The sequence below is a fragment of the Tenrec ecaudatus genome, chromosome 4 (assembly GCF_050624435.1).
Source record: "Tenrec ecaudatus isolate mTenEca1 chromosome 4, mTenEca1.hap1, whole genome shotgun sequence".
Taxonomy (NCBI): Eukaryota; Metazoa; Chordata; class Mammalia; order Afrosoricida; family Tenrecidae; genus Tenrec; species Tenrec ecaudatus.
In genome coordinates, this window is record NC_134533.1 from 128404062 (window position 1) to 128418165 (window position 14104).

Below are 14104 nucleotides of genomic sequence, written 5' to 3' on the forward strand. Positions count from 1 at the left end.
ACTTCATGTGTCCTTTTTACACACACTCACACACACACACCCTTGCAGAATCTCTTTAGGGCTTCTGACGTCATGTCCTTGTTACACACACACACACACTTGCATAATCTCTGGGGGTCTGATTTCGTGTCCTTTTTACACACACTCACACACACACCCTCCCTCACACTGATACTCATACCTTTGGAAAATTCCTAGAGGGCTACAGACTTCCTTACATTTTTACACACACACACACACACACACACACACACACACATCCTTGCAGAATTCCTGGATGGATTCTTACTTTGTGTCATTTTTCAACACACACACACACACATACACACACACACCCTTGCAGAACATCTAGAGGGTTTCTGAATTTGTGTCCGTTTTACACACACACACACACACACACACACACACACACACACACACACCCTTACAGAACCTCTGGACGGCTTCAGACTCCATGTCCTTTTTACACACACACACACACTTTTTGCAGAATCAATAGTCGGCTTCTGACTTAGTGTCCTTTTTACACACAAGCACACAGACACACATACACACACCTGTGCAGAATCTGTGGAGGACTTCCAACAACATGTCTTTTTACACACACACACACACACACAAACACACCATTGAAGAATCAATAGAGGGCTTCTGACTTCATGTCCTTTTTACACACACACACCCTTACAGAACCTCTGGAGGGCTTCTGATTTCATGTCCTTTTAACACACACACACACACACACACACTTTTGCAGAATCAATAGTCGGCTTCTGACTTCGTGTCCTATTTACAAACACCCCCCCACACACACGCCCTTGCAGAATTCCTAGAGGGCTTCTTACTTTGTGACCTTATTACACATGCACACACTCACACACATAAAACCTTGCAGAATCTCTTGAGAGCTTCATACTTGGTCTCCTTTTTACAAACACACATCATGGCAGAATCTCTAGATGGGTCTGACTTCAGGATCTTTTTACAAACACACACACACACACACCTTTGCAGAAACTATGGAGTGTTTCTGACTTCATGTGTCCTTTTTACACACACTCTCACACACACACACCTTTGCAGAATCTCTTGAGGGCTTCTGACGTCATGTCCTTGTTACACACACACACACACACACTCTTGAATAATCTCTGGGGGTCTGACATAGTGTCCTTTTTACACACACACACACACACACACTCACACACACACACCCTCCCTCACACTGATCCTCATACATTTGGAAAATTCCTAGAGGGCTTCTGACTTCCTTACCTGTTTACACACACACACACACACACACACACATCCTTGCAGAATTCCTGGATGGAATCTTACTTTGTTTAATTTTTAAACACACACACACACACACACACACACACACACACACACCCCAAACTCATTTTCTTGCCAAATCTCTGCAGTACTTCTGACTTCGTGTACTTTTTAAACACACACACACACACACACACACAAACACTTGTAGAATCTCTGGAGGATTTCTGATTTCATGTCCTTATTACACACACACACACACACACATTCCCTCACTCTCACACTGGAGGACTTCTGATTTCATGTCCTTTTTACACACACACACACACACACCCTTACAGAACCTCTGGATGGCTTCAGACTCCATGTCCTTTTTACACACACACACACACACACACACACATACACTTTTGCAGAATCAATAGTCGGCTTCTGACTTGGTGTCCTTTTTATACACACGCACACAGACACATACACACACCTGTGCAGAATCTGTGGAGGACTTCTAACAACATGTCCTTTTTACACACACACACACAAAGACATACTCTTGCAGGATCTCTAGAGTGCTTGTGACTTGGTGTCCTTTATACACACACACGCACATACATCCTTCCAGAACTCTATAAGGATTCTGACTTCATGTCCTTTTTACACACACACACACACACACACACACACACAAACACACCATTGCAGAATCAATAGAAGGCTTCTGACTTCATGTCCTTTTTACACACACACACACACACCCTTACAGAACCTCTGGAGGGCTTCTGATTTCATGTCCTTTTTACACACACACACACACTTTTGCAGAATCAATAGTCGGCTTCTGACTTCGTGTCCTTTTTACAAACACACACACACGCCCTTGCAGAATTTCTAGAGGGCTTCTGACTTTGTGACCTTATTACACACGCACACACTCACACACATAAAACCTTGCAGAATCTCTTGAGAGCTTCATACTTGGTCTCCTTTTTACAAACACACACACACATCATGGCAGAATCTCTAGATGGCTTCTGACTTCAGGGTCTTTTTACACACACACACACACACACACACACACACACACACCTTTGCAGAAACTATGCAGTGTTTCTGACTTCATGTGTCATTTTTACACACACTCTCACACACACACACCCCTGCAGAATCTCTTGAGGGCTTCTGACGTCATGTCCTTGTTACACGCACACACGCACACACACTTGCATAATCTCTGGGTGTCTGACTTCGTGTCCTTTTTACACACACACACACTCACACACACACCCTCCCTCACACAGATCCTCATACCGTTGGAAAATTCCTAGAGGGCTCTGACTTCCTTACCTTTTTACACACACACACACACACATCCTTGCAGAATTCCTGATGGATTCTTACTTTGTGTTATTTTTAACCACACACACACACACACACACACACACACACACACACCACAAACTCATTTTCTTGCCAAATCTCTGCAGTCCTTCTGACTTCGTGTCCTTTTTAAACACACACACACACACACACACACAAATACACTTGTAGAATCTCTGGAGGACTTCTGATTTCATGTCCTTATTACACACACACACACACACACATACTCTTTTGCAGAATCAATAGTAGGCTTCTGACTTGGTGTCCTTTTTACACACACGCACACAGACACATACACACACCTGTGCAGAATCTGTGGAGGACTTCTAGCAACACGTCCTTTTTAAACACACACACACAAAGACATACTCTTGCAGGATCTCTAGAGTGCTTGTGACTTGGTGTCCTTTATACACACACACGCACATACATCCTTCCAGATCTCTACAAGGATTCTGACTTCATGTCATTTTTACACACACACACACACAAAACACACCATTGCAGAATCAATAGAGGGCTTCTGACTTCATGTCCTTTTTACACACACACACACACACATAAAACCTTGCAGAATCTCTTGAGAGCTTCATACTTGATCTCCTTTTTACAAACACACACACACATCATGGCAGAATCTCTAGATGGCTTCTGATTTCAGGATCTTTTTACACACACACACACACACACACACACACACACACACCTTTGCAGAAACTATGGAGTGTTTCTGACTTCATGTGTCCTTTTTACACACACTCACACACACACACACACCATTGCAGAATCTCTTGAGGGCTTCTGATGTCATGTCCTTGTTACACACACACACACACACTTGCATAATCTCTGGGGGTCTGACTTCGTGTCCTTTTTACACACACACACACACTCACACACACACCCTCCCTCACACTGATACTCATACCTTTATTAAATTCCTAGAGGGCTTCTTACTTCCTTACCTTTTTACCCACACACACACACACACATCCTTGCAGAATTCCTGGATGGATTCTTACTTTGTGTCATTTTTGAACACGCACACACACACACACCCACACTTGCAGAATATCTAGAGGGTTTCTGAATGTGTGTCCGTTTTACACACACACACACACACACACACACACACACCCTTACAGAATCTGTGGAAGGCTTCAGAGTCCATGTCCTTTTTACACACACACACACACACACACACTTTTGCACAATCAATAGTCGGCTTCTGACTTCGTGTCCTTTTTACAAACACCCACACCCACACGCCCTTGCAGAATTTCTAGAGGGCTTCTGAATTTGTGACCTTATTACACACGCACACACTCACACACAAAACCTTGCAGAATCTCTTGAGAGCTTCATACTTGGTCTCCTTTTTACAAACACACACACACATCATGGCAGAATCTCTAGATGGCTTCTGACTTCAGGATCTTTTTACACACACACACACACACACACACACACACCTTTGCAGAAACTATGGAGTGTTTCTGACTTCATGTGTCCTTTTTACACACACTCACACACACACACCCTTGCAGAATCTCTTGAGGGCTTCTGACGTCATGTCCTTGTTACACACACCCACACTTGCATAATCTCTGGGGGTCTTATTTCGTGTCCTTTTTACACACACACACACTCACACACACACCCTCCCTCACACTGATACTCATACCTTTGGAAAATTCCTAGAGGGCTTCAGACTTCCTTACCTTTTTACACACACACACACATCCTTGCAGAATTCCTGGATGGATTCTTACTTTGTGTCATTTTTCAACACACACACACACACACACATACACACTCACACCCTTGCAGAATATCTAGAGGGTTTCTGAATTTGTGTCCGTTTTACACACACACACACACACACACACACACACACCCTTACAGAACCTCTGGACGGCTTCAGACTCCATGTCCTTTTTACACACACACACACACACACTTTTTGCAGAATCAATAGTCGGCTTTTGACTTAGTGTCCTTTTTACACACACGCACACAGACACACATACACACACCTGTGCAGAATCTGTGGAGGACTTCTAACAACATTTCTTTTTACACACACACACACACACACACAAACACACCATTGAAGAATCAATAGAGGGCTTCTGACTTCATGTCCTTTTTACACACACACACCCTTACAGAACCTCTGGAGGGCTTCTGATTTCATGTCCTTTTTACACACACACACACACACACACACTTTTGCAGAATCAATAGTCGGCTTCTGACTTCGTGTCCTTTTTACAAACACCCCCCCACACACGCCCTTGCAGAATTCCTAGAGGGCTTCTGACTTTGTGACCTTATTACACATGCACACACTCATACACATAAAACCTTGCAGAATCTCTTGAGAGCTTCATACTTGGTCTCCTTTTTACAAACACACACATACATCATGGCAGAATCTCTAGATGGGTCTGACTTCAGGAACTTTTTACACACTCACACACACACACACAAACACCTTTGCAGAAACTATGGAGTGTTTCTGACTTCTTGTGTCCTTTTTACACACACTCTCACAAACACACACCTTTGCATAATCTCTTGAGGGCTTCTGACGTCATGTCCTTGTTACACACACACACACACACACTTGCATAATCTCTGGGGGTCTGATTTCGTGTCCTTTTTACACACACACACACTCACACACACACCCTCCCTACAACTGATACTCATACCTTTGGAAAATTCCTAGAGGGCTACAGACTTCCTTACCTTTTTACACACACACACACACACACACACACATCCTTGCAGAATTCCTGGATGGATTCTTACTTTGTGTCATTTTTCAACACACACACACACACACACACACACACACTTGAATAATCTCTGGGGGTCTGACTTCGTGTCCTTTTTACACACACACACACACTCACACACACACACCCTCCCTTACACTGATCCTCATACCTTTGGAAAATTCCTAGAGGGCTTCTGACTTCCTTACCTTTTTACACACACACACACACACACACACATCCTTGCAGAATTCCTGGATGGAATCTTACTTTGTTTCATTTTTAAACACACACACACACACACACACCCCAAACTCATTTTCTTGCCAAATCTCTGCAGTCCTTCTGACTTCGTGTCCTTTTTAAACACACACACACACACACACACACACACAAAAACACTTGTAGAATCTCTGGAGGATTTCTGATTTCATGTCCTTATTACACACACACACACACACACACACACACACACATTCCCTCACTCTCACTCTGGAGGACTTCTGATTTCATGTCCTTTTTACACACACACACACACACACCCTAACAGAACCTCTGGACGGCTTCAGACTCCATGTCCTTTTTACAAAACACACACACACACACACACACATACACTTTTGCAGAATCAATAGTCGGCTTCTGACTTGGTGTCCTTTTTATACACACGCACACAGACACATACACACACCTGTGCAGAATCTGTGGAGGACTTCTAACAACATGTCCTTTTTACACACACACACACACACACACAAAGACATACTCTTGCAGGATCTCTAGAGTGCTTGTGACTTGGTATCCTTTATACACACACACGCACATACATCCTTCCAGAACTCTACAAGGATTCTGACTTCATGTCCTTTTTACACACACACACACACAAACACACCATTGCAGAATCAATAGAGGGCTTCTGACTTCATGTCCTTTTTACACACACACACACACACACACACACACGCTTACAGAACCTCTGGAGGGCTTCTGATTTCATGTCCTTTTTACACACACACACACACACACACACACACACACACTTTTGCAGAATCAATAGTCGGCTTCTGACTTCGTGTCCTTTTTACAAACACCCACACACACACGCCCTTGCAGAATTTCTAGAGGGCTTCTGAATTTGTGACCTTATTACACACGCACACACTCACACACATAAAACCTTGCAGAATCTCTTGAGAGCTTCATACTTGGTCTCCTTTTTACAAACACACACACACATCATGGCAGAATGTCTAGATGGCTTCTGACTTCAGGATCTTTTTACACACACACACACACACACACCTTTGCAGAAACTATGGAGTGTTTCTGACTTCATGTGTCCTTTTTACACACACTCACACACACACACACCCTTGCACAATATCTTGAGGGCTTCTGACGTCATGTCCTTGTTACACAGACACACACACACACTTGCATTATCTCTGGGGGTCTGACTTCGTGTCCTTTTTACACACACACACACCCTCCCTCACACTGATACTCATACCTTTATTAAATTCCCAGAGGGCTTCTGACTTCCTTACCTTTTTACCACCACCCCCCACACACACACAACATCCTTGCAGAATTCCTGGATAGATTCTTACTTTGTGTCATTTTTAAACACACACACACACACACACACCCTTGCAGAATATCTAGAGGGTTTCTGAATGAGTGTCCGTTTTACACACACACACACACACACACACACACTTTTTACAGAATCAATAGTCGGCTTCTGACTTAGTGTCCTTTTTACACACACGCACACAGACACACATACACACACCTGTGCAGAATCTGTGGAGGACTTCTAACAAAATGTCCTTTTTACAAACACACAAACACACACACACAAACACACCATTGAAGAATCAATAGAGGGCTTCTGACTTCATGTCCTTTTTACACACACACACACACACCCCCTTACAGAACCTCTGGAGGGCTTCTGATTTCATGTCCTTTTTACACACACACACACACACACACACTTTTGCAGAATCAATAGTCGGCTTCTGACTTCGTGTCCTTTTCACAAACACCCCCCCCACACACGCCCTTGCAGAATTTCTAGAGGGCTTCTGACTTTGTGACCTTATTACAGACGCACACACTCACACACATAAAACCTTGCAGAATCTCTTGAGAGCTTCATACTTGGTCTCCTTTTTACAAACACACACACACATCATGGCAGAATCTCTAGATGGCTTCTGACTTAAGGATCTTTTTACACACACACACACACACACACACACACACACCTTTGCAGAAACTATGGAGTGTTTCTGACTTCATGTGTCCTTTTTACACACACTCACACACACACACCCTTACAGAATCTCTTGAGGGCTTCTGACGTCATGTCCTTGTTAAACACACACACACACACTTGCATAATCTCTGGAGCGCTTCTGACTTCGTGTCTTTTTACACACACACACACACTCACACACACACCCTCCCTCACACTGATACTCATACCTTTGGAAAATTCCTAGAGGGCTTCTGACTTCCTGTCCTTTTTACACACACACACACACACACACACACACATCCTTGCAGAATTCCTGGATGGCTTCTTACTTTGTGTCCGTTTTAAACACACACACACACACACAGATACACACACCCTTGCAGAAATTCTAGAGGGCTTCGGACTTCGTGTGCTTTTTATGCACGCACAAACACACACACACACACACGCACGCACCCTTGCAGAGTCTCTGGAATGCTTCTGACTTCGTGTTCTTTTTACACACACACACACACACTCATACACATAAAACCTTGCAGAATCTCTTGAGAGCTTCGTACTTGGTGTCCTTTTTGCACACACACACACACACACACACACACACACACATACATGCATCCTTGCAGAATCGCAGGAATTCATCTCACGTCATGTAATTTATACACACACACATACACACTCAAACTCATTCCTTTGCAAAATCACTTGAGGGTTTCTTACTTCGTGTTCTTTTTACAAACATACTCACACACACAGAAACACACTTGCAGGATCTCTAGAGTGCTTCTGACGTGGTGTCCTTTTTACACACTCGCACACAGACACACATACACACACCTGTGCAGAATCTCTGGAGGACTTCTAACAACATGTCGTTTATAAACACACACACACATCCCTTGCAGAATCTCTAGAGGGATTCAGACTTCGTGTCCTTTTTACACACACACACATCCTTGCAGAAACTCTAAAGCGATTCTAAATTCCTATCCTTTTACACACGCACACACACACTCACACGCTTGCAGAATGCCTGCAGGGCTTCTGTCTTCATGTCCTTTTTATACACACACACAGACACACAACATTGCACAATCTCTAGAGTCCTTTTGATTTCTTGTCCTTTTTACACACACTTACACACACACACACACCATCCAGAATCTCTAGAGGGTTTCTGACATTTTTCTTTTACGCACACACACACACACCTTTGCAGAAACTATGGAGTGTTTCTGACTTCATGTGTCCTTTTTTCACACCCCCACACACACGCCCTTGCAGAATTTCTAGAGGGGTTCAGACTTTGTGACCCTATTACACACGCACACACACACATAAAACCTTGCAGAATCTCTTGAGAGCTTCATACTTGGTCTCCTTTTTACAAACACACACACACATCATGGCAGAATCTCTAGATGGCTTCTGACTTCAGGATCTTTTTACACACACACACCTTTGCAGAAACTATGGATTTTTTCTGACTTCATGTGTCCTTTTTACACACACTCACACACACACACACCCTTGCACAATCTCTTGAAGGCTTCTGACGTCATGTCCTTGTTACACACACACTCGCATAATCTCTGGGGATCTGACTTCGTGTCCTTTTTACACACACACACACACTCACACACACACCCTCCCTCACACTGATACTCATACCTTTGGAAAATTCCTAGAGGGCTTCTGACTTCCTTACCTTTTTACACACACACACACACACACACACATCCTTGCAGAATTCCTGGATGGATTCTTACTTTGTGTCATTTTTAAACACACACACACACACACACACACTTGCAGAATATCTAGAGGTTTACTGAATTTGTGTCCGTTTTACACACACAAACCCACACCCACACACACACCCACACCCTTACAGAACCTCTGGACGGCTTCATACTCCATGTCCTTTTTACACACACACACACACTTTTTGCAGAATCAATAGTTGGCTTCTGACTTAGTGTCCTTTTTACACACACGCACACAGACACACATACACCCACCTGTGCAGAATCTGTGGAGGACTTCTAACAACATGTCCTTTTTACACACACACAACACACACACAAAAACACCATTGCAGAATCAATAGAGGGCTTCTGACTTCATGTCCTTTTTACACACACACACACACCCTTACACAACCTCTGGAGAGCTTCTAATTTCATGTCTTTTTTACACACACACACACACACTTTTGCAGAATCAATAGTCGGCTTCTGACTTCGTGTCCTTTTTACAAACACCCCCACACACACACACCCTTGCAGAATTTCTAGAGGGCTTCTGACTTTATGACCTTATTACACACGCACACACTCACACACATAAAACCTTGCAGAATCTCTTGAGAGCTTCATACTTGGTCTCCTTTTTACAAACACACACACACATCAGGGCAGAATCTCTAGATGGCTTCTGACTTCAGGATCTTTTTACACACACACACACACACACACACACCTTTGCAGAAACTATGGAGTGTTTCTGACTTCATGTGTCCTTTTTACACACACTCTCACACACACACACACCCTTGCAGAATCTCTTGAGGGCTACTGACGTCATGTCCTTGTTACACACACACACACACTTGCATAATCTCTGGGTGTCTGACTTCGTGTCCTTTTTACACACACACACACTCACACACACACCCTCCCTCACACTGATCCTCATACCTTTGGAACATTCCTAGAGGGCTCTGACTTCCTTACCTTTTTACACACACACACACACACAAACACACCCCAAACTCATTTTCTTGCCAAATCTCTGCAGTCCTTCTGACTTCGTGTCCTTTTTAAACACACACACACACACACACACAAATACACTTGTAGAATCTCTGGAGGACTTCTGATTTCATGTCCTTATTACACACACACACACACACATTCCCTCACTCTCACTCTGGAGGACTTCTGATTTCATGTCCTTTTTACACTCACACACACACACACACACATAATCTTTTGCAGAATAAAGAGTCGGCTTCTGACTTGGTGTCCTTTTTACACACACGCACACAGACACATACACACACCTGTGCAGAATCTGTGGAGGACTTCTAACAACATGTCCTTTTTACACACACACACACAAAGACATACTCTTGCAGGATCTCTAGAGTGCTTGTGACTTGGTGTCCTTTATACACACACACGCACATACATCCTTCCAGATCTCTACAAGGATTCTGACTTCATGTCCTTTTTACACACACACACACACACACACACACAAAACACACCATTGCAGAATCAATAGAGGGCTTCTGACTTCATGTCCTTTTAACACACACACACACACACACACCCTTACAGAACCTCTGGAGCGCTTCTGATTTCATTTCCTTTTTACACACACACACACATACACACACACCCTTTTGCAGAATCAATAGTCGGCTTCTGACTTCGTGTCCTTTTTACAAACACCCACACACACACGCCCTTGCAGAATTTCTAGAGGGTTTCTGAATTTGTGACCTTATTACACACGCACACACTCACACACATAAAACCTTGCAGAATCTCTTGAGAGCTTCATACTTGGTCTCCTTTTTACAAACACACACACACATCAGGGCAGAATCTCTAGATGGCTTCTGACTTCAGGATCTTTTTACACACACACACTCACACACACACACCCTTGCAGAATCTCTTGAGGGCTTCTGACGTCATGTCCTTGTTACACACACACACACACACACACTTGCATAATCTCTGGGGGTCTGACTTCGTGTCCTTTTTACACACACACACACTCACACACACACCCTCCCTCACACTGATCCTCATACCTTTGGAAAATTCCTAGAGGGCTTCTGACTTCCTTACCTTTTTACCCACCCCCCCCACACACACATCCTTGCAGAATTCCTGGATGGATTCTTACTTTGTGTCATTTTTCAACACACACACACACACACACACACTTGCAGAATATCTAGAGGGTTTCTGAATTTGTGTCCGTTTTACACACACACACACACACACACACACACACACACACCCTTACAGAACCTCTGGACGGCTTCAGACTCCATGTCCTTTTTACACACACACACACTCACACACACACCCTCCCTCACACTGATACTCATACCTTTGGAAAATTCCTAGAGGGCTTCTGATTTCCTGTCCTTTTTACACACACACACACACACACACACATCCTTGCAGAATTCCTGGATGGCTTCTTACTTTGTGTCCGTTTTAAACACACACACACACACACAGATACACACACCCTTGCAGAAATTCTAGAGGGCTTCGGACTTCGTGTGCTTTTTACGCACGCACAAACACACACACACACACACGCACGCACCCTTGCAGAGTCTCTGGAATGCTTCTGACTTCGTGTTCTTTTTACACACACACACACACACTCATACACATAAAACCTTGCAGAATCTCTTGAGAGCTTCGTACTTGGTGTCCTTTTTGCACACACACACACACACACACACACACACACACATGCATCCTTGCAGAATAGCAGGAATTCATCTCACGTCATGTAATTTATACACACACACATACACACTCAAACTCATTCCTTTGCAAAATCACTTGAGGGTTTCTTACTTCGTGTTCTTTTTACAAACATACTCACACACACAGACACACCCTTGCAGGATCTCTAGAGGGCTTCTGACGTGGTGTCCTTTTTACACACTCGCACACAGACACACATACACACACCTGTGCAGAATCTCTGGAGGACTTCTAACAACATGTCGTTTATAAACACACACACACACATCCCTTGCAGAATCTCTAGAGGGATTCAGACTTCGTGTCCTTTTTACACACACACACACACACATCCTTGCAGAAACTCTACAATGATTCTAAATTCCTATCCTTTTACACACGCACACACACACTCACACGCTTGCAGAATGCCTGCAGGGCTTCTGTCTTCATGTCCTTTTTATACACACACACAGACACACAACATTGCACAATCTCTAGAGTCCTTTTGATTTCTTGTCCTTTTTACACACTCACACACACACACACACACCATTCCAGAATCTCTAGAGGGTTTCTGACATTTTTCTTTTACGCACACACACACACACACCTTTGCAGGAACTATGGAGTGTTTCTGACTTCATGTGTCCTTTTTTCACACCCCCACACACACGCCCTTGCAGAATTTCTAGAGGGCTTCTGACTTTGTGACCTTATTACACACACACACACTCACACACATAAAACCTTGCAGAATCTCTTGAGAGCTTCATACTTGGTCTCCTTTTTACAAACACACACACACATCATGGCAGAATCTCTAGATGGCTTCTGACATCAGGATCTTTTTACACACACACACACACACACACACCTTTGCAGAAACTATGGAGTGTTTCTGACTTCATGTGTCCTTTTAACACACACACACACTCACACACACACCTTCCCTCACACTGATCCTCATACCTTTGGAAAATTCCTAGAGGGCTCTGACTTCCTTACCTTTTTACACACACACACACACACACACACACACACACACACACCCCAAACTCATTTTCTTGCCAAATCTCTGCAGTCCTTCTGACTTCGTGTCCTTTTTAAACACACACACACAAATACACTTGTAGAATCTCTGGAGGACTTCTGATTTCATGTCCTTATTACACACACACACACACACATTCCCTCACTCTCACTCTGGAGGATTTCTGATTTCATGTCCTTTTTACACTCACACACACACACACACATACTCTTTTGCAGAATCAATATTCGGCTTCTGACTTGGTGTCCTTTTTACACACACGCATACAGACACATACACACACCTGTGCAGAATCTGTGGAGGACTTCTAACAACATGTCCTTTTTACACACACACACACAAAGACATACTCTTGCAGGATCTCTAGATTGCTTGTGACTTGGTGTCCTTTATACACACACACGCACATACATCCTTCCAGATCTCTACAAGGATTCTGACTTCATGTCCTTTTTACACACACACACACACACACACAAAACACACCATTGCAGAATCAATAGAGGGCTTCTGACTTCATGTCCTTTTAACACACACACACACACACACACACACACTTACAGAACCTCTGGAGGGCTTCTGATTTCATTTCCTTTTTACACACACACACACACACACACACACACACACACTTTTGCAGAATCAATAGTCGGCTTCTGACTTCGTGTCCTTTTTACAAACACCCCCCCACACACACGCCCTTGCAGAATTTCTAGAGGCTTCTGAATTTGTGACCTTATTACACACGCACACACTAACACACATAAAACCTTGCAGAATCTCTTGAGAGCTTCATACTTGGTCTCCTTTTTACAAACACACACACACATCATGGCAGAAT